The sequence below is a fragment of the Notechis scutatus genome, chromosome 3 (assembly GCF_049901735.1).
Source record: "Notechis scutatus isolate UNSWTSFEM ecotype Mainland chromosome 3, rNotScu1.2, whole genome shotgun sequence".
Classification (NCBI taxonomy): Eukaryota; Metazoa; Chordata; class Lepidosauria; order Squamata; family Elapidae; genus Notechis; species Notechis scutatus.
In genome coordinates, this window is record NC_142011.1 from 202,340,328 (window position 1) to 202,355,931 (window position 15,604).

Below are 15,604 nucleotides of genomic sequence, written 5' to 3' on the forward strand. Positions count from 1 at the left end.
ATCTATCTATCTATCTATCTATCTATCTATCTATCTATCTATCTATCTATCTATCTATCTATCTATCTATCTCCTTAGTTCTAGGTTGCTTCTCTTCTTGATTAGTTTCCATCCACTGTTTTTTGTCTTTCTGATGTTTTGGAGAATGGGTTGACCCCTGCACTTTTTGTGGCAGCCCTTCAAATATTGGAACACTGCCATCATGTCACCTCTAGTCCTTTTTTCACTAGACTAGGCAAACCCAATTCCTGAAACCATTCTTCATATGTTTTAGCCTCCAGCCCCCTAATCATCTTTGTTACTCTTCTCTGCACTTTTTCCACTGCCTCAACATCATTTTTATAATATATTGACCAAAATTGGATGCAATAATCTAAGTGTGGTCTTACTAAGGCTTTATAAAGGGGTACTAACACTTCACATGATCTTGATACTATCCCTCTGTTAATGCATTGGCATATTTATTTTTTTCACCCAGGCAAACATTTTCTGGAAGGATGGAAGCTAGTTAGAAGGAAGAATTAGAGAACTGGAATGGAGGCAGGGTGGATAAAGGAGCTGGTTAAAAAAACAAAACATGGGCCTGATAAGAGGTACTGAAACTATCATTCAAAGTTTTGTTCAGTGCAGGAACACCAATTAAAAATTACTGAACAATCTTCTACCACATTTCTGCTTAAATAATGGCTGCCAATCATTCTCACTTGTTTTTCCCTCCCATCAGTTTCTTAAAAATGTATTTCTGAAAAAAAACAAAAACCAAATCTCAGCCTTCTGTTGCATTTTAGCACAACCCATTGACTCATGTCTGTTTTTTCCCCTTATTTTTAGGATTAAAATCCAAATGACATTTTCTTTTGAACCTCAGCAGTGTGAAACCTTCTGCTGTATGGTGGGGGGTTTTTTGGTTGTTGGTTTTTTTTTTTTTCCCACAAAGACTTAAATATCAAAAGAAAAAAAGTTTTCTTTTACTTAAATATCAAGACTGTCTAAATGGGGCAGAGAAAGAAAAAGACCCTTTTTTTAAAGCAAACAGAGGTCAGCGAAAATATCCTCAAACAGTTAGCAATATTTAATATCAAACCTGGGGTGGGATTCTACTGGTTCAGACCAGTTCAGACGAACTGGTAGTTCCAGTGATCATTTGGCCCCACCTGCCCATCCCTGCCCTTTCCTGTGCTTTTTTTCCTTGTTTTTGAGCACAGCTGATTCTTGCAGTAGAGTAGTTTGCCGCGCATCAGCTGTTTTACTCACTGAGGCTGCAGCAGAAGGTAAGTATTATAGCTCAAGATGGTCTTTTCTAAATGCTGTGTGCATGCGTGGAGCACATGTTTGGCGTGCGTGCTCGCTCACCGAACCGGTTGTTACACCAGTTGAATCACACCACTGTATCAAACCTCTCCTAGGGTAGAATAGAAAGAAAAGTTACCACTAGCCCTGAAAATCATCCTTCATCTGTTGGAGTATTTTGCCGGTTTCAGGTGTTGCTTGGTATAAAAGCTATTTGCCTTGATAAGCTTTATGTGTTTATTCAGCTGAATAAAGCTGAATAAACCCTGACCACACTTGGACACTCATATTTATATATGTTTGCTACATTGTCCATTTCTCCACCAAGTGGAGAAATGTTTGCTACATTGTCCATTTCTCCACCCCTCTAGATCAGGGGTATAAAACTCACGGCATCACGTTGTCATCATGTGATGTATCACAACTTTTTGTTGCTTTGCTAAACCGGGGTGAGCATGACCAGTGTATGTTGCATCCGGCTGGCAGGCTGCGAATTTGGCACCTCTGCTTTAGATAGTGTAAAGAAGTACTGAAATAGCCACCCACAGCCATTGGAGGTCCTCCAAGAACATTGGATGTCATCTCAGACTTTGGGTGTTTCCTGAGGAACTTTCCATGATCTTGAACAAGGGTCTTCAAACTTGCCAAGTTTAAGACTTGTCAACTACAACAGCCAGAGTTCCTGAACTAACACGACTGGAGGAGGAATTCTGGGAGTTGAAGTCCACAAGTCTTAAAATTGTCAAGTCTGAAGACCCCTGATCTTGAAGGCCTCTAGAGGCAATGGTGACATTGGCACATATTGTCAAGCCTGAAGCTGGCCTGCTGTGGCTGTTTCCTTTTCTTTAGGGTTCTGTTTCTATTTGGGTTTCTTCTTATATGGCTTCAGGTTGACACAGTCTGGAGTTGAAGGGGGAAGAGTAAAGACAGATGGGTTTTTGTAGCCAAAACAACATAGCTCTCTTATGAGTCAGAGACATACCAACAGCTGGCTGGCCAGAAGAGAAGTCGCCAAGCAACCAGCCAGTATTCAGGTTGGACAATGTGATTTATTGTTTTGAGAAAACAGGAAACTTTTACTTTTAACGTGTTGGAAAGTGCGGGAACTTTCAGAACTGGCTTTCCACCAGTTTGTTCCAAGATAATGTATCTGAATAAACCTGTTCTTTGAGGAACTAACTTGCCTTGGAGTTCTGTTTGTGATGGGTACATTACTTGGAACCTGACAAATATGCTCCCTCAAGACTTTCAATAGAAACATTTTTGGTCAACAAGAGCATTTTAGAAGCCCGGTGTCTTGTTGAGGTTATTCCTTCTTCATAATTTTACTACTTTTACTGTTATTTTCATGGATTGTGTGAGAGCTTTGCACTGTAAATTGTAATGCAAAAACATCTATTACACTCTCCAATAATACATTACTGAAACATAAAGGCACAAAAAGTTTAATTGCAGTTAAATGAGGTGTAAGATAACAGTCTGAGAGTTCCAATTGGCAATAATACATAAATGAACCGAGATAAAATTTTGAAATAAATGTGAATTTCATGGTGAGCTTACAGAAATGATAGGTGATAGAAAAAAAAATCTGAGAGGAATAATGGCAATAAAAACTTGGAAAGTGTTAGTGTTACTTGCATGGAAAGAATTGTAAAACCCTTTGTCAGCTTTGGAAGCCATATTGAGATTACATGGTCCCACACTTCCACAAGCCTGAGAAAGTGGGAGGGGGGATTCAATTGAGTAGCTCTAAGTAGACAAAATAAAATTCTTTTGTTAGTTCAAGGTCATTGAGTATGGCACAGAATGAAATAAGGATTTTACTTTAATATGGATTGTGATTGGGCCATGTGATGTGATGACAGCCAAGTGTGTGTGTGTGTTGGGGGGTGGATTTGTAGTTTTGAAGATTGCAAGGAAGCCCAAAAACTTTCAGATGTGAAAGTTTTCCACAGATGTGCCAGTTTACTATCCAAATAAAGGTACCTTTGAGATATGTCTGTCTCGGAGTTATTGATTGGAATGGAAGTTTATTGGAATGCTGACAATTGATTGAATCCTTTTGAGTTCTAACCCTATGTTAGGGATAATTTCTCTTTAGTTCTAGTTTGGATTTCTCTTTAATGAGCTTCTACCAGCTTCCAAATCCTACGGATCTATTTTTCAGAAGCTTCTTCCTCATTATTCAGGTTCAATTTTTGCATTCCTAAAGAAAAAGCTGAAGAACACTGGAAGTTGAAGTCCACACATTTTGAAGTTGTAAAGGTTGAGTAGCAGTAACACTTAGACCTACCCGTGTTTCCCTGAAAAAGAAGACCCTGTCTTATATTTTCCCAAAAAAATAATAATACCAGGTCTTATTTTTGGGGAGGGTGTTGATCCAGGGCTCTGTTATCAGCTGCAGAGACCTTTAGGAAAGCCTTGAAGGCCTTGCTGGCTGCAGAAGAAATTGGACCAGCAAGGCAGGTGTCAGGGTATGCAAGGCCTTGTGGCAACTGTTTGAAGATAAGTAGTAGGGCAGTTCTACCCCACCATCACCATCCTAGCTTAATTTTTACCCATGCCCCCTGCAGTGGGTGGGGTCTTAATTAGGGCTTATTTGGGGGATAGGACTTATATTGGGCACACATATAAAATCAAGGTAGGACTTATTTTCTGGCTAGGTCATATTTTCAGGGAAACATGGTATATAGTGCTTCATAGTGCTTTGCAGAACTCTCTAACTGTTTTACAGAGTCAGCATATTGCCCCCAACAATCTGGGTCCTCATTTTACTGACCTTGGATGGATAGAAGACTGAGCCAACCTTGAACCAGTCAGGAATGAACTCCTGGTAGTGGGCAGAGTTAGCCTATAATGCTACCTTCTTATCACTGCACCACCTTGGCTCTTGTAACACTGCTTTAAGCATTGGGTGAAGTGAGTTCTGGCTCATGAAAATTACTGCCTTTTAATAATAAAAAAAAAAATGCAGAATAAAGGGACCTTGAAGGTCTTCTAGCCCAATCACCTGCTCACCTGTACCTCTGTGGAAAAATGGTTGTCCAAACATCAGTGATGGATCACCCTCAACTTCTGGAGGTTAATTATTCTCACTATCCTTAGTTCTGGGTTGGATCAGCTTCTTTTACTCTCTGTCTTCAACTTGCTCCTACAATTGTGGGGCCAGTCAGAGGAATTTTCAGTGTATACATTAAGTTTTTCCTTCGTGGACTCCTAAAGTACAATCGTACCCTTCAATAACTCTGAGGCACCTATTGAAAGCTTAACGTGCAGACTAACCGGGTCGCAAAATCTGTCTTGGTAATTGCTAGGAATTATCTTTTCTTATCCAAGGAACCAAAAACAGGATGCTGAAAAAGAGACAGAGCATTATGTTATGGTCCGTTACAGTCATTGCTGATTTACCATAGCATGAGATTGATTTTCTTGCCAAGGGAAGCTGCACAGATGAACCAACAGCAGGACCCAGATATGTTGGGAATCATCACTCAGTTTTCTCAGCCAGCCTAGACATTCCCAACACATCTGGAATCTGACACATTGATGAAGGCTGAATGTAGAGAGACATATTTTCCCCCCAAAATATCAGAGTCCAGGGTCAGATTCAGATGTGTGTAGAATTATCTCTCAGCCCAACTTACCTAAGAAAATTACGGTGAAAACTACATGGGAAGGTCAGCAGGGGTGCGACTTTGAATTATTATAGAGAAGGCAAAATACAAATTTAACCAACCAACCAACCCACCAAGACAGTTCTGTTGAGAGCAATCTTAGGTTTCCTAAAATCAAAGGTTGAAATTGTGTCAAACATGATTTCCTATGGAGGAACCAATACATTTTCCCAGGAAGGATCATGCCACAAAGGTTCAGTCGGTGAAGAGAAAAATATATCCATATATCAAACTGGGAATGAGATTATTTGTTTGTTTATTTGTTTTTCTGTTTATTTATTTATCAGTTTATTTGCTATCCATCTTGCGGTTCAGGTAACTCTGAGAGGCTTATGTCAACATAAAACACACAAATATTCGATGGTTTTATATACCGTATTTGCCGGCGTATAAGATGACTTTTTGCCCTGAAAAGATGCCTCCAATTGGGGTCGTCTTATATGCCGGGTCGCCTTATACGCCGGCAAATAGTAATTGGGAAGCACTGCGGTGCTCCGTGAGGCACTTTTGCGCATCGTGGAAATGATCCGTGAAGTCAGTGGAAGGAGCAGCCAGCTTCTCTCAGCTCCCAGGAATGAGGCTCGCACCGCCCGAGTTCTGTTGAGGTATCCAGCTGGGGCTGTCAGGAGTTGTTACCGCTGGCGTGCTCCGCTGCTGCTCCAGTCCCGTTGCCTCGGGAAGGAAAGGCAAAACCAGGAGCCGCTGCTGCCATTGCAAGCGCGCCGCGGCTCTTCCTTTTTGCCTTTCCCTTCCCGAGGCAACGCGGGGACTGGACGCGCGAGCTGCGCCAGCGGTAACAACTCCTGACAGCCCCAGCCGGATACCTCAGCGGAGCCCGGGCGGTGCGAGCCTCGTTTCCTTGGGAGCTGGGAGAAGGCTGGCTGCTCCTTCGGCTTCACGGGATTCGTTTCCATGGTGCACACAAAAGTGCCTCAAAAAAAAAAAAAAAGTGCAAAAGTGGAAGGCGTGGAAGAGGGGGCGAGTATATAACAAACTATATTTTGAGTGGAAATGTTGGGGGTCGCTCTTATACGCCGGGTCGCCTTATACGCCGGCATATACGGTATATAAAAATGAATTAAAATTACAAAAAAATAAAACAATAAAAATAAGAGTTTTTTTGCGGGGGAGAGCTTGGGGTGCCTTCTCTGTTAGTGCACAAAACCACCTCTGGCCAACAGCTTCTTCTTTAGGACATCTTGCCAGCTGGGATATCCAGGTTTTAAGGCCTTTCCTGAAGAAACAATAGAATAACAGAGTTGGAAAGGACCTTGGAGGTCTTCTAATCAAATCCCCCACTCAGGCAGGAAACCATAGATCACCTCAGACAAATGGTTATCCAACATCTTTTTTAAAAACTTCCAGTGTTGGAGGATTCACAATTTCTGGAGGCAAGTTGTTCCACTGATTAATTGCTCTAACTGTCAGGAAATTCCTCCTTAGTTCTAAGTTGCTTCTCTCCTTGATTAATTTCCACCCATTGCTTCTTGCCCTGCCATCAGGTGCTTTGGAGATTAGCTTGGCTCCCTTTTCTTTGTGTCAGCCCCTTAAATATTGGAACACTGCTATCATGTCTCCTCTGGTCCTTCTCTTCACTAGACTAGACATCCCCAATTCCAGTAACTGTTCTTTGTATGTTTTATCCTCCAGTTCCCCAATCATCTTTGTCGCTCTCCTCTGCACTCTTTCTAGACTCTCAACATCTTTTTTACATTGTGGCAACCAAAACTGGATGCAATATTCCAAGGGTGGCCTTACTAAGGCAGATGGAGGTGTTGTCATGAATACTTCTCTTTTAAAAATGGTTAGTAATACATTCTTCTGCTCCTGTTAGCAGGGTATGCAGACAAGCCAATGGACGCTTTTATTTATTTCTTTTTTTTGTCCCCAAATCCCAGCTGAAAAACTGCAAAGTCCAAAAATCTGTGCTATAAAAACCTAAAGTAGCATGAGACAGCAGCAAACAATTTACCGTTTTGAACTTCTTAGTCTTTTCCATTTTTTTGCAGCCTAGATCTGATAGCGCTATAGGTAGATAATCTGTTTAATCAGTTGTTTAATAAACAACAACAAAAAAAATTTTTTTTTAAGACTCACTATTAAAATACTGGCAAGGAGTGGGATACTCCAAACTTTCTGCAGGCAAGGCTTTTGGTGAAAGCTTTTAATGTTACTTTATGGAGCTGAGACATGTATTGTGCCAAGCAGATTTAAGCAGATTTAGATGAACTAATTATTTTAAACGCATTGGAAAAATAAAATCATCTTTTGATTGAGAGAGACTATAACTCTGTCTTCCTCCTCTTCCTCTTCCTCCTTCTCTATTTAGTTGTTATAATAATTATACTTTTAAAGTAAGGTAACTGGAACTATTACAATAGATCATGTATCAAAAAGTAAGCCACGCAACCCAATACTCAGCTTCTACCCTCAACCACAACCCTACCTCAACCGATCCACCATCACCCAAGACTAGGCATGCACGCCCCAACTACCTCAATTCCAACTACTGCCGGCCTTAAATGCAAACTACTCAATGCAAGAAGCCTCATGAATAAAATACCTGAATTTCTCATCCTCCTAAATATGGCTAACTTCGACATTATATTTGTCTGTGAAACATGGCTCAATGCATCTCTCCCGATTCCATTACCACAGTAAGAGACTATCATGTTTACCGATCAGATCGTGAAAATCGTCGAGGAGGTGGTGTTGCTATATTCTATAAAAAATCCTTACATCTAAAAAATATCCAAGTTACCCAGGAGCTTGCTCTTCCTGAGACCATCATCTGTGAACTATCCTTAAATATCACAATTCGATTCTTACTATGTTACAGAGCACCTGATTATGACATCGAACATGTAAACAAGCTAAATACATTACTAACATGGGCTGCATCCTGCCCATACCCTTTTATCTTTCTTGGTGATTTCAATCTACCTCATATTGACTGGACCCTAAATGATTGTACAACTGAAATCATACACACAACCTTCTACAATACTATTACAAATCTGGGACTGGAGCAACTAGTAACCAACAACACTAGACTAAACAACTGCCTCGATCTCATCTTCTGCAATAGTTTGAATTTAATTTACGGAATACAACTAAAGAACCCTTTTCCAGTAGTGATCACAATATGATTGACTTTTGTCTCAACATACGCCCACACAAAAATCACCACAATGATGTAATCCCCAATTGTAACTTCAAAAAGGCAACTATGATCTTATAGACAACGATCTCTCATCCCTGGATTGGCAATCTCTATTCACTGGATGCAATACTGTTGAAGATCATTACAAGATATTTTTACTTGAAGTCAAAAGAGTCATCAAACTATATGTACCAACAACAACTCCCAAAACAAAACAAAAAGCAGATTACCCATATCAATAAGGAAACTTCAATCCAAAAAGAGATCACTCTGGAGGAAAAACAAATCTGGTCACGTTGCCAATTTCAAAAACCGATACAAAAATTATGCCACCAGATAAAGACCGAATGCACCAATTATCACATTAAACAAGAGGAAAACTTTCTAAGCACCAATTCCACCGTGCTTTTTACAATTTTGTAAACAACAAACTAAAAGACTCAAGGTCCATCCCTCCCTTGATAGGACCTGATGGTAAAGACTGCAACGACGACACCATTAAAGCCAACATCTTTAACACATTCTTCGGCTCAGTATTTGTAAACAGCAATGGATCATGCCCAGCATTTCCTAGCCGTACCACAGATAACAACAATGATCTAATACATATCGATTTCACAGAAGACAATGTTGAAAAATCACTACGCAATCTAAAACCATCTCTATCTATTGGACCGGATGGAATATGTGCCTACTTCTTAAGAAAGCTATCCACTGCCATAGCCAAACCTCTAAGCATAATCTTTGAAAAATCTTTCAGGACCAGCTCCTTGCCTAACCTATGGTCACAAGCCACAGTCATCCCCATCTTCAAAAAGGGAGACCCAAGCCTAGTTGAAAATTATAGGCCAATCTCCTTATGCTGCGTCACCTGTAAAGTCATGGAATCAATTATTAACCAATCCATCATCCTCCACTTAGAGACAAACAACCTACTCTCCAATAAACAATTTGGTTTCAGAAAAAAACTATCCTGTAATCTGCAACTCTTACACTGCAAAAACATATGGACGACACAACTCGACCAGGGCAAAGCAATAGACGCAACTACATAGACTTCTGTAAAGCCTTTGATTCAGTGGTACACGACAAACTACTCCTATTTTGGATCAATAGCTTCTAGATCTCCAGAACACTTTAATAAGCATCCTCCCACCCCAAGACAGCACAGAAGATGGATAGGCAATCGATTGCTTGACTTCTGTTGTTAAAAGGAGTATTTGTGGCATGGCACCACATGTGAGTTCATTGATTTTGGGAAAAAAAAAAAGAAAATAAAATAAAAGGAATAGTCAAGAACTTTCTGGAAATCCCTTGGACCTACAAAAAGGAAGCCCACGAACCTCCAACTTAAGGTGTCTGACCAACTTTTCTGGCTAAAAGATACAGAAATTGAAAGACCATACCCAATGCATTGAATCTGGCAACTTTTTGCATCCTACTAGCATAGGATGGCAATTTTTAGCATCCTTCTTTATTATCCTGTGGTACACCAGACCACTTTGGAAAAAAAAAATAGAAAGCAACTTAGAGGAAATAATAATAATGTTCTTTCTCTCAAATAAATAACACGGGACAAGAAGGAGGGATGATTGAAAGGGAAACTGTTAGGATTGCTTGGACGTTTATCAACAATGCTCTTCAAAAAAAAAAAAAAAAAAAGGATCATGGGAACTTCATCATTGCTCAGATTTTGGAATGTTTTAGACTGGAGTCATTCGCATAGCTGACTATGCATCAGGGATTCTCTCTCTCTCTCTCTCTCTCTCTCTCTCTCTCTCTCTCTCTTTCTTTCTTTCTTTCTTTCTTTCTTTTTTTTTTTTCTCCACCCCTCTTCATTTTTCACTCAGCCAGAGGAAATAAAACCACCTGGGGACAGTCAAATCTAGTAGCACCACAGGTGGTTTTTTTTTTTTTTGCTTAGATGTCCATTTTGGATCAATAGCTTCTAGATCTCCAGAACACTTTAATAAGCATCCTCCAGACAGCACAGAAGATGGATAGGAATCGATTGCTTGACTTCTGTTGTTAAAGGAGTATTTGTGGCATGGCACCACATGTGAGTTCATTGATTTTGGGGAGGAATGTCAGTTTCTGGAAATCCCTTCCTAAAAAGCACAGCTTCTCTTTGTTTTTTTTTGTTTTTTCCATTTGAGAATTTCCAAAAAAAAAAAATAGAAAGCAACAGAGGAAACCGGGACAAAGAAGGAGGGATGATTGAAGGGAAACTGTGGGATTGCTTGGACGTTTATCAACTGCTCTTCAAAAAAAAAAAAAAAAGGATCATGGGAACTTCATCATTGCTCAGATTTGGAATGTTTTAGACTGGAGTCAGAAAGCAATTGAATGGGTTTTTCTCGTTCCTTTTCAGTTTAAAAAGCTGTTTGATTTGTAGTGGTACAGAAATGTTTAAGCAGTACAGCCTATTTTTTGTTGCTTCCTAATTCAAGCAAGCTTTCTTTGTTTTTTGTTTTTTCCATTTGAGAATTTCCAAATTTTCTCCTCCACAAATCCAAATTTGCCCCAACAAATTCTTTCTTTCTTTCTTTCTTTCTTTCTTTCTTTCTTTCTTTCTTTCTTTCTTTCTTTCTTTCTTTCTTTCTTTTTCTTTCTTTCTTTCTTTCTTTCTTTCTTTCTTTCTTTCTTTCTTTCTTTCTTCTTCTTCTTCTTCTTCTTCTTCTTCTTCTTCTTCTTCTTCTTCTTCTTCTTCTTCTTCTTCTTCTTCTTCTTCTTCTTCTTCTTCTCCTCCTCCTCCTCCTCCTCCTCCTCCTCCTCCTCCTCCTCCTCCTCCTCCTCCTCCTCCTCCTCCTCCTCCCTCTCCTCTGTCCTCTGCTGTTTTTCACACATACACTCACACACCCAACACAGCTGCTGAATATTAAGCAAATAGCAAATATTAAACAAACATGTCTTTAACCTTCGATATTATACTTTCTAAAGTACCCATCCTGCTGCTCTACTCTTTGCAAGCCCATTTTGTTCTTACTACAGTGTTGTGACAAATGCCGTTGAGAAGGGCAGGGCTGCACTAGATATAAGTGAAGCCTTCCATAGCAAGAACACCTCCATCTAAGATTTATATTATACACCTCTAACACTCAAAGACTGCCCTGCTGTTTGTTTCTGGCACTGCAACCATGTTTCTGACTGTAAAGTTAATTGCTTTTTCTCTCCTAACGTTTCCCGTTATTCCCTTTTTGGTCACCACGATAACTGAAAAAAAGCTTTCATTTTGCAGACGTTGATCTTTGACCCCTCCCCATCAAAGTTATTACAGTATAAGAAGATTTAAATCAACTCTTTTCAAACTTGGCAACTTTAAGATGTGTGGATTTTAATTCTCAGAATTCTCCTTTAATTGGATGGACCCAGTTACAGTAGCAGAATAACAGTATAACAGAGTTGGAAGTATGGGAAGATACCCCTCCTCCTAGAAGAATGAAATATCTTTGAGGAATATTTTTTAAAAAGCAGGATAAAATATTTCCCCTAAAAGAGAAATAGAAAACTTAAGGGAGACAAAAACTCAGAGCCTTGTACCCCCAAAGCAGATACTGAGCTTTAGAAATGTAGATTTGGTAATTACTGTCTGTAGCAAGGTCTGGCTTTGAACAAAGGTAGGGTTAGTCTTCAGCCACCATATGAATTGCCCAACAAGCCCCTTCATTGCATCACCCAGCAAACTTCAACCAAACTTGACTCAGACAAACATGATACCACATGGCACCATGGGAGTTTGACAACAGCCAATAAAATGCATGTTCTTGCACAGGAACAGGAAGCTCAAGTTCAAGCCCAAGAGAAGGTATAAAAGCCACCCACTCTCAACTCCACTTCTGGGTCAGCTGCCCAGGACCATGTGCTTGGTGGTTCTGCTTCACAATTAAACCATTTTTTTTTCAATCCACCTCCACATTTCCAGTGTCTTTTTCCCAGCTTGGAACTGAACCAGATGGATATTTCTTCCAATAGAAGGGACTTTGGAGGTCTTCTTATCTCCCCTGTTCAGGCAGAAAAACATTTCAGACAGATGGTTGTTTAATATCTTCATAAAAGCTTCCAGTGTTTGAGCATCCACAACTTCTGGAAGCAAGTTGTTTCACTGGTTAATTGTTCTTACTGTGGGGACATTCCTCCTTAGTTCTAGGTTGGTTCTCCCCTTGATTAGTTTCCATCCATTGCTTCTTGTCCTACCTTCTGGTGCTTTAAAGAATAGATGGACCTTCTTTCTCTGTGGCAGCCACTTAGCAATTGGTAAACTGTGGCAGCCTCTTAGCAAGACAGCCCCTTAGCAATTGGTGAACTTTTGGAAGATCAGTTCAGACTGAAGAAGCTTCTTGGATGAGAAGTGAAATGTCTTCAAGAAAAAACAGAGCCCAATTGCCTTTTGAAAAAGCACTTTTGGGACAACCATGACTTGGATGACCAAAAAGCTCCATGGTCATGTAGAAGTTGTGTGTTTAGACAAATGCCCCTTGAATTTCCCTTTTAAAGCATTTCTCCATTCAACACCATGATCCTCTTAACTTGATATTCTTGCCTTTGAGCTTGTAAATCTCTTTGCAGGCCCAACTTTGGACACCTGCAAAGCAAACACACACAAACACAAACACAAACATACACACAAACACACACACACACACTTTCCTTTCTTCCCTCTCCCTATGACAAATGAAGAGTAATTATTTAATACTTCTATTCCGTTCTTGCCTGCGTTGTATCCAATTATTGTCTAAAACTTTCAAAGAGCCTCTCTTTCATCTCCACATTGTTTATCATCTATGGTGTGAAATCATTTTATTTGTTTAGCGTTTTTAGAATTCAAAAGTGGAAGGGGTGGGACACGTCCTCCCTGTTGTTCACATTATCCCTTTGTTATTTCTTCTTCTTCCTATAATGAGCCTAGTCTCTCTTGTCATTAGATCTCGTGTAACTTACAAAGAGGTTTGATCTGTCTTTTATGTCCTTGTTTACATCTTGGTTCAAGTGTATTCCCCCATGCCTACCCTGGTTTGTTTCTTTTCTGACAATTAGAACTGTGCTTATGAAATAAATGGATCATTTGCATAATAAAGATTTGGAGATGATGTGTGCATTTTCCCTTTCTTCATACAATTCATTCATTTTTGTGATTCATCAACTCTTCTTCTTTAAGCAATTTTCCAGAAGAAAAAGAGGAAGGAAGTCTTTAATAGTTTCTTTCTTTCTTTCTTTCTTTTTTCTTTCTTTCTTTCTTTCTTTCTTTCTTTCTTTCTTTCTTTCTTTCTTTCTTTTCTTTCTTTCTTTCTTTCTTTCTTTCTTTCTTTCTTTCTTTCTTTCTTTCTTTCTTTCTTTCTTTCTTTCTTTCTTTCTTTTTTCTTTCTTTCTTTCTTTCTTTTTTCACCATTCATCCAATCCAATATTCTGGTTGAACTATCATATCTAAAGTCCCAAAGGTGCTTTTTCAAGAGGCAACTGGACTTGCTTGTTTTTCTTTGAAGACGTTTCACTTCTCATCCAAGAAGCTTCTTCAGCTCTGAAGGTTCTTTAGCTCAAAATGTCTATTGCTAATCAGGATCGTTGTTGAGTGAATTTTGCCCCATTTTGCTATCTTTCTTGCCACAGTTCTTAAGTGAATCACTGCAGTTGTTAAGTTAGCAACATGTTTGTTAAAGTGAACCTGCTTTCTCCATTGACTTTGCTCATGAGAAGTTCACAAAATTTGTCCCATGACCCCCAGGACATTGCAACTATCATAAATATCAGTCAGTTGCCAAGTGTCTGAATTTTGATCATGTGACCATGGGGATGCTACAATGGTTATAAGGGTGAAAAGTGGTCACACATTCATTTTTAGCTTCCTGCTATTCAATATTCAGTCTAAAGGACTATTCAGTCTAAAGGACCAGAGGTCTCCAAACTTGGCAACTTTAAGACTTGCTGACTTCAACTCCCAGAATTCTCCTTCTGGGAGTTGAAGTCCACAAGTCTTAAAGTTGCCAAGTTTGGGGACCCCTGCTTCAGACATTGGGATAAAAATGATTTGGATTACATTTGAAGGAATCGGCAAGAGAGATGGTGAGCTAACATCTTCTCTTCTGTGATTAAAAATCACAGATGCAAAGGCAGGAATGCAAACTTCATGTAAACTTACAAGTATCTTCTTCTTCCTAGCCTATTCCCACAGACGCAAGGTCTGCTTTTTGGATTATTGAACAATACTTTGTGCAGTCAGATGTATCTCCAGGGCACATGCCCGTGGCTTGCATATCTTTGTTGATGTTGTCTTGCCCTCTCTGTTTTGGATGCTCGCAAGGTCGCCTGCCATTGACTTCTAGTTGGTAGGCAGTTTTGGTCACAATGGAAGCTGCTGCTCTCTGGACATGTCCATACCAATGGAGTTGGCCTTTTCTCCTCTCCTCTGTAATTGGTGCCACACCAAAATGCTGTTGAATGGTGTCATTTGTGATGTGGTCAAGAAAGGAGACGCCCAATATCCAACAGAGCCTTCACATTTCCATGGCATGGAGATAGTTTTGGGTCCCTGTTGCTGCTGCCCAGCATTCAGGGCCATACAGTGCAATGGGGGTGGTGGTGGCTGTTTTGTAAATCTTAGGTTTAAGACGGGTTGGCACTCTTGATGATATGGATCAAATTGGACAACCTGAACCATGATGTTTGCTACTGCTGCTCTTTTTTCCCAGAGTGGTGAGATTTACAGTACAAACAACTCTGAGCTGGGAAGGAAAGTCAGATCAAATGCTGTTTTAAAAATATCTGAGCCTGGTTTGTGGACATTTGCATAAGGAAAATAAATGTAAGCAAAATTATCTCTGCACCTTTTTTGATTAGCGAGCGTAGGAATAAAAAGAGCGATTCAGACAAAAACCACTAATGAAAAGAAATTGGGTTATAGATAATGCTGATCTTTGAAAATGTCAGCTTGCATGCATTTTATATAATGGAATAAAAAAAAAATGCAACACGCACAAGCCATTGTGATGTTTTACCATTGAGTGGGCTCTCCTCAAAGTGAAGTTATTTATATCTTCTCAGTTGCATGTGGTTTTACTCGGAGAAACTTTTTAAATGCTTGATGTGAAATCAATTATCTGCTGGACATCAGCTTTTCTTTCCAAATCAAGATGAGCTGAATTCATCAGAATAACCATATTTGAGGGCAAGAAAGTTAATTTTCGGAGTGGGACTGGAAAATGCCACACTACGCTACATATGCTTGCCCATGTCTTGATTATATTTTTTTCAATTTTACAGTTTTATCAGTTTATAATGTAAATTACAAAAATACGAAAGAAAGGTAGGAAAAATAAGGGAGGAAAAGGGGAAAGGAGAAGTGTAGGAAAAAAAAGGAGAAAAGGAAAAAATGTGTGGACTTCTGACTCCCTCTGGTACAATAGAATAAAACAATGACATCAAACCTCAACTTTTTACAGAAATTTTACAGAAAATCTATCTAATCAGTAAAACCCAAAATCAA

General features: G+C 39.6%; 1 long non-coding RNA gene across 1 annotated transcript; it reads left to right on the forward strand.

Annotated features, from left to right (window-relative positions):
- The first annotated feature begins 1,186 nt into the window (after nucleotides 1-1,186).
- On the forward strand, nucleotides 1,187-13,210 carry LOC148131558 (uncharacterized). The gene is made up of 3 exons (XR_015748398.1): nucleotides 1,187-1,271; nucleotides 6,657-6,768; nucleotides 11,366-13,210. It is a non-coding gene; the product is annotated as an uncharacterized LOC148131558 (long non-coding RNA).
- The last annotated feature ends 2,394 nt before the right edge of the window (nucleotides 13,211-15,604 follow it).